Source organism: Etheostoma cragini, chromosome 17 (genome assembly GCF_013103735.1).
Source record: "Etheostoma cragini isolate CJK2018 chromosome 17, CSU_Ecrag_1.0, whole genome shotgun sequence".
Taxonomy (NCBI): Eukaryota; Metazoa; Chordata; class Actinopteri; order Perciformes; family Percidae; genus Etheostoma; species Etheostoma cragini.
This window is the reverse complement of record NC_048423.1, coordinates 4101662-4108883: the sequence shown is the minus strand read 5'-3', so window position 1 is coordinate 4108883 and position 7222 is coordinate 4101662. Positions and strand designations below refer to the sequence as shown.

General features: G+C 41.0%; 1 long non-coding RNA gene across 1 annotated transcript in view; it reads right to left on the bottom strand.

Moving 5' to 3' along the window:
- Positions 1-703: 703 nt before the first annotated feature.
- The window catches only part of LOC117960071, a 67871-nt gene continuing 61352 nt past the window's right edge, over positions 704-7222 (bottom strand). Inside the window, exon 6 of the long non-coding RNA XR_004660062.1 lies at positions 704-947. This is a non-coding gene — a long non-coding RNA (uncharacterized LOC117960071). The remainder of the gene's footprint in view (positions 948-7222) is intronic.

Below are 7222 nucleotides of genomic sequence, written 5' to 3'. Positions count from 1 at the left end.
TTAACAAAATGCATTACAAACGTGAGAGTGTGGAGGAAGAAAGACATGGACGTTTAACAGGCAGAAATATGCTATGAGCGGCATTATGGGAAATAAAGGATCTAGTGTTTTTGGAGCGGGACACATACTATGGACTACAATTCAACAATACAAAAGGATCGCTGGGCCTCTGTTTGCTCTATTTTGACCATTCTTTTTTATTTATTTCTAGTAAGTCCCACATCTTTATGAAAGTGCAATACTAGCTCACTGGAGTAGGTTTTTAAAGATAGAAGTTGGAGATAACATGGGTTAGTTTGCATGTTTTTTCTGAGTTTTGAGAATGAAAAAAGATTGAGAAGAGCACCGAATGTTTTGTTTAAGATGAGATGAAAACTCACAACAGCAATTAACTTATGACCTGCCATGCAAAAAACAAAATGTACACTTTCATTATAAAGTTGCATAATTTTAGCATGATGCTTGCCCGGCCAATAACAGGAATATGCGAGCATGTTATTTGTATGTTTTTCGTCTGCACCAAAAAAACAAAATCAAAACTAATTTAGCAAAGATAAACAAGAAGAAAAAACACTTATGAACTGTGTTACCTTAGAAAGTTTCATTTGCATGTCTTTGTGTGTGTGTGTGTGTGTGTGTGTGTGTGTACTCATTTGACTCTGCCTGTGTGAAAGAGGGGCATGGGTGGCAGGGCTACCTTGAATAGGAGATGAGAGGAACTTCCTCTTCTTGGAGCAGGCACAAAGCAGCAGGCAGCCGAGTGTGGGAGGGGCAGGAGAGCGGGTAGACGGGGTGAGGGCCAGTGCCAGGGGCGAGGGTCTTTGTGTGTTTTGTTAGCGGTGGCGGCACCCCTCAGGTCCGGTGGACACACGCCTGGTTCATTCGGCGACAGCTTTGTCTGCACTTGGAAGAAAGCCATGAGCCAGGCGCGCAGGTTGTCGTGACAACTCTGCAGCTCGACAAACAGACACATTGACAAATGAAAATTGGTAAAGACACTCATCATGGTCCATGTGTTTCAAAAAGGCATAATTATGTCTCACAAAAATACTTAATGTTTGCTCTATTTGGGGATGGATTACGTGCTACCATATTTCAGGGGGAAGAGGCGTTGACACAAGAAAAATAAAAGTTTTGAACTAGAATATTATGAAGGTTGACAAATGTGGGTTTTCCTAATTTAAGAGTACCTCCAGAAATAAAGCAGAAAGCACCATGTGTGTATTGATGTAGGTGATTGTATGTTCGTATAGTAGATTTTTGTGCATTTGTGTACCTCCGTCTGTTTAACTGCTTGTCTTTGAACCCCGTTCACCTGGAGCAGCCGCACAAAGGAATGTGTTTGGCCGCACTCCTCTCCAACCCTAAACTATGCCAGGATCTCGGAGAAACAGAGCATCCGTTGACAGCAGGCGCTCCTCCAAAGACATGCTTCTCATGCCCTGTGGAGGCCCCCTGTACAGAAGACTCACCCCCCATCAAACCCCTCCAAACCCTCACTCGCCCATGCAATCGAAGACAGCTTCATTATCTGCCGACTAATTTTGTGCCTGCCCCCAAGACGACTCCCAGGTAATAGTGAGGCAGGTTTCCCCTCCTCCTCTTAACCTCTCCAGAACAGGCGCTCTAAGACATGGAGGCCACAAGGCTGTGTCTCCCCCCCAACAAAGGGCTCTCTCAGGGGCTTGGGTCTGTGCTGCATCCCCCCACCTGCAAGGGGAGGAGAGGGAGGAATCTAAGAGGAGTGTGTGTTGGGGGGGGGGGGGGAGTAGAATCTTGAATCTCCGCAGCAGGAGAGGAGCCAGCACTGGGACAGGCGGTGATACAACATTTGAATGCCCCGACCGGGGACACACCGTCGAGCCTCTCCAATTAAATTATCCAGTCCACAATGGTGAGGCCTCGAGAATTGACACCTCCATTGAGAGTGTGTCAGCAGCTTTGTGGGGACCTACAATTTCCATCTCTGCCGAAATAGATTTGCTCTCAAGGGGAGCAACAATAGCAGGGCAATCCTTCTAATGCTCGTTTTTGGGAGGAAAATAGGGATGAGAGCTGGGGATTTGGAGGGTTTACTTACAGAGACTGAGAGAATTCTAGTTTGGAAGTGGTAATATATCTGAATGGTCTTTGACAAAATGCAATGTGGTGATGAATGTGTTGTTTTTCAGGTGTAAGCCAAAACCGCCCACAACTGTGTAATGTTTCACTAAGTCTAAATAAATGCACTTTTTTGCATGTGCAAAGGCTAAGTGGAGCAATTTAGCAAGTTTTGCAAGGGCAGTGTAGGTGACAGCCAGATTTTGTACTAGTGAACTAGTGAAGTGTCAAACTGTATCTCACCAATTGCCAATGTTTCTAGCCATCGAAACAAACACAAAAATGATAGACAATTTTTTCAGAGGTTACTGTTCGCTCGTCATGAGAACATCCTTTAAACCTAATAAGATGCAAGTCAGTCAGCAAACATCCACGTTTTTGGCACATTCACTATAAGTTCAAGTAAGGGGATACAGGAAAGGTTGTGAAAAAGACATGCTGTATTTACACTGAACCAGTGATGGATTACTCGGGCCAGACTCAAGTTGCTATTCTCTGGACTCGACTTGGAATCACGCACTGATGACCTGGACCCAGACTCGGATTTGAGGATTTATGAAAACAGACACAAAAATTCATAAAATAAGACTAGGAATTGGAATGAAGTTTCGGACAACTTTTATGTGTAATGTCATAGAATGTTCATATAATATATTGACATACATTAGTCTGGAACTGTTGCATGCAGGGGCAGGGCTTGTGTCCTCCACCTGTAGTTAATCGTGAGTGCTTGTCCTTTACTACATGTTCACATTTGAAAGATGCAGAGTGATGTGGCCTGGCTCGTAAAGCCATCAGAGTTTACATACACTGCAGGAAAGAGCTAAATGTTCCATTTGTGAACGCACAATTGATGAGAAGACTGGGACAACTTTAAATGTCAACCGACATCTGTCATGGCTGCTCCCAAAACACTGATAATGGTAACTCCACTTAGACTTGAACACTAGGGACTAGGGACTTGACTGGGACTAGAATCCAACACTGCATTGGACACACCTCAGCCCACTGAGTCACCAGGACACTGACATTCTGTGTAATAAAAGGCAGTTGACATGAGATGTCTACAACATAAAGAACCTGTCTGACACATAAACCGCTCAGTGGGCACACAACCACACACATCCCAGGCCTCCAACAGTGCAAACTCACTGACTGCCAATTCCCTCAGGCAGAGTTACAGAAAAAAACCAACCTGACACCTCTGAAGTGAGCGTCACCAACTGACACATCTGCATACTGTAGTTGTCATCCTTCAGTGCAGGTGCAAGTGGGTGTCTGGCTTTGAACGACAGACTGCTCGTAATAATTGTTCCCCTCAGTACATATTACAGTCACAGTTATTTTATAACCAAACTTCTTAAAAATGTTTGCTTATGTTAGATGTTTAATAAATATCACTTTCAGTCTAAAAAAATCCATTATCAGTCAGGTTATGATATTCAATGGCCAAAAACTGTTGTTTACATATGAACTCTACGGCTGTCTCCTCTCTTCTTTTTTATCAACCTTCAGAGAAACCTCTGCTAGTCTTTTACTTCTGTGCACATAAAGACACAGTTGTTCGGCTTGACTCAGTCAATCCAAAGTGAATATGATGGACAAAGCTACATGGATAAAACGCCTGTCTTCCTTCTCAGCGCTAAGTGGATGCTGCTGAAAAGGCGGGCCTTTATGTCTGACCCCAAGAGGTCAGACTGATACGAGATTTTGTGTGTGTGTGTGTGTGTGTGTGTGTGTCTCCATCACTGCACCCCACCTAGCTATTTTCCACACAATATCCAATTCAGGTATTAAAATGTTCAGTTAGAACTATCATGAATAATTTGATGTATGCACTGTGATATTTAGGTGAGTTAATCATAGAAGAACAAGGAAGGTCTCAGATCCCAAGGTAAGATTTTTACAGACCGGAGTCCTCCTCAGACACGGACCTACTTAGATTTTTGTTTTTCCATCATTGCATGAATAGACGTTTGTTAACTACTTGCGGAGTGAAAACCATTTCCTGAATTAAAGGAAAATTTTACTTGTGTTAGTTATATGTTAATCAAATGGCAATCTGAATAGACAAACTCATCTGTCAGAATTATATTTGATTGTATTATTCTTGCTACAGGTCACATTTTATAAATAGATCCATGTACAGTTATAAAGTACAATAAACGCTTCCTGATGTACTCTGTTAAGAGAAACCTCTTAAAGCCCAAAGGATTTTCTTTGTCCAATCAGAGTCACCAGAGGGTCCAAGTCAAGAGATGAAAGAGCCAGAGGAAAGAAATGAAGAAAATAATTCTCCCCTTTTGTCTCAGTTTCTGGGTCAAGTCCTAATTGATTTCCTGATTAGTCGTCCATCAACCTAAATCACAACCTGCTGTCACACCTGCGATGGGAGTGTGACTTCATAGTTGAGGAATTCATTAATGTTGAGCGGCTTATTTATCAGTTTAACAAGTCTAGTTCAGATATGCTTAGGTATAAAATCTAATGAAATGTGCAGCACAAAGTACGATTGCGAAATGAAAATTATGGAAATTACATTTCCTCTTAAAGTTAATTTTGACTGTTGTTTTCCCGTGAGGAATTTGACATGCATGATTATTCATCTCTTGACAACGGCTCAATTAACACAATAATTTTGTTTTTCATTTGTTATCATCAGGGGAAATATGCCATAACACAGGAACTTACATAGTGTAATACAAGTAGTACAGAAAATATACATAGGTTGCTAGTGACAGTCGTGCATTTAATTTGTGGAATGAGGCTCGATTCTCATGTGATACATAGGCTTTAGCACTGCAATTATCTCCTCAAGAGCACAATGTAGGCATAATTTCCCCAGACTGCATAATTATCTTTGAGTAGGATGACAAACTCATCACAGAAGTTTTGGAAACAAGCTGTTTCACTCACTTCAACCAAGTAGGCTTTCTAAATCAAGAAGAATCTATTTTTAACCCTTTTCTAACCAGGTAGATCAGTGTCTTATTTACAAATGCAGCCAAGTTTGCCAAGAATACAGTGGCGTGTACAGCACTTTGGGTCAGCTGGTGGTTAAATACTTGCTTAATTTGCATGTAGCAGCAAGGGCCATAAATGGTCAAGCGGTAGTGTTGGTCTCTTAAGCTTGTTACCAACGGTGCTCTTTTTTTTGCATCTGATGATAAAACAATCTCTTGTCAAGCTTGTCCCTGTCGGATACATGATGCACCAGGTTGTCATATTCTGACACTTTGCTGGCCCCGCCTCATATATAACTTTTAAGGAAAACATCCATATTTTCTTAAAACATACCAAAGTCAAAGCACACAGGTATTACATTACACTTTTTCACTTTTCAGCCTTAAGAATTCTGATGAATCAGATGAAAACTATTTTTTAGGAGTAACAATAACTATGAGACAGTTTAATGTCAAGTCTCTTTAAATATAGATAATTTGTTTCCTTGTATAATATTTATATGTGAAGTTTCTTGTGAGTGATCCCACGTTAGGAAGAAAACTGCATGCTATTATGTCAGTGACAAAGATGTCTGGCTTTGTGTTTTTCTACGTCTGCAGCTTACAAGGTCGTGTGAGGACCATCTATACAGATCTCACCATGTCGAAATATTGTCTTATGTTTGGTCTCAGCATAGGTCAACGCTTTCCCTTCAATTTGGCCATCATTAAGGGAGTATTTTGGTGTGCTCATGGTAACCTGATACCATTGACTGATGCTGATCGCTCCCCACAGGGCCCCACTCTATCTCCCTCAGCAGGCCAAGGCAAACCCAGCTGCAATTATAATACTTAAAATAATTCCACAAAAGTGGAGCCATCATTGAATAATTCAGCCTTCTAGTCTTGTCAGGACTTTGCTAGTCTTATGACATCATTCAAGCTGAATATCCTTTAGCAGATGTGTGATTCAAAAGCTAGTCAAACAGGAATCCCAATTCCCAACATTTGAATGTTTTTCAACAGAGTTTCAAACTGCTGTTCCCTAAAATTATGTGTGAGCTCCAAAAAGTGGCTCACAACTGATTGAAATCGTTGCCTACAAGCCTGATCAGGCTTTGCAACAAAGACCCAGAGTGGTCTGATTTGCACGACTATGTAAACAAATTGTGTTTAATTTTACATGAGTATTTGCTTGGCGCCCGACACCCTAAGAGCACGGCCATATCATTAATAAGCCAGACTTGCTCATCAGACTGTAAATGGCTCGCTTCATGTATAAAATATCAGAGGAATAGAGTGGCCCTGCATTTCTAAAGAGGCCTGAATGGACCGCTACATTCTAAGCTGGAATTTATGGGGCATGTCAACACCTGGACTTGGCGCTGTTTACTGCGGCACTCCAGCGCCTAATGGATGATGAAGGGCCAGTATGGACAAGTTCTTTTGTTGATCCCTGGACAGTTCTAAGTTTAAAACTGTCTTTTGGGAGCCTGTCTGCTTCTCTGTACACAGGGCTGTTCACAAAGTTTATCAACCAGATCCTCTGCAGCCAAAATTAGCTTGCAAGTAATTGTGTGCAGGAGCTAGCATTACACTTACTTTATAGCTAATAATGTTCTTAATGACAGTACACAGGACAATAGTCTTGAATATTTCCCTCATCATTTTCTTGATAATTTTTCAAACCCACAGAAGTGTAACGTTTGTTTCATAAATGCTATTGAGCACTGCTATCCATTAATAGTGTTTGATAGGATACTGTCCAGTCATTTTCTACAAGAAAATGTTCTAATAGCAGGCAATGTTCTACCACACAGTCTCCCAGAAATTATGTGTATAAATAACTAATTTACAACAGAAAATAAATGTTAGGAGAGACACGACGCCATCCTGATAATGGTTTTATGAACATTATTAGAGAATGGTCACTGACAACATATTTTACTTGTTTTTCGACAATATACACTCTCAAAGTACACTACCCATTTACTAGCAACTACAGCGTTATTAATCTTTTTCATGGTTTCTGCATTTTTAGGCACTCATCAAACCGAAATTAAAGTCAGGAAAAGTGTGTGGTTTTGATTTCATACTGAAAAAGTTAATGTGACCTGAAGCAAGACACGATGTTTTAACATTTAACAGAAACCACAATTTTTCCCGTAGTATAGGTAAGG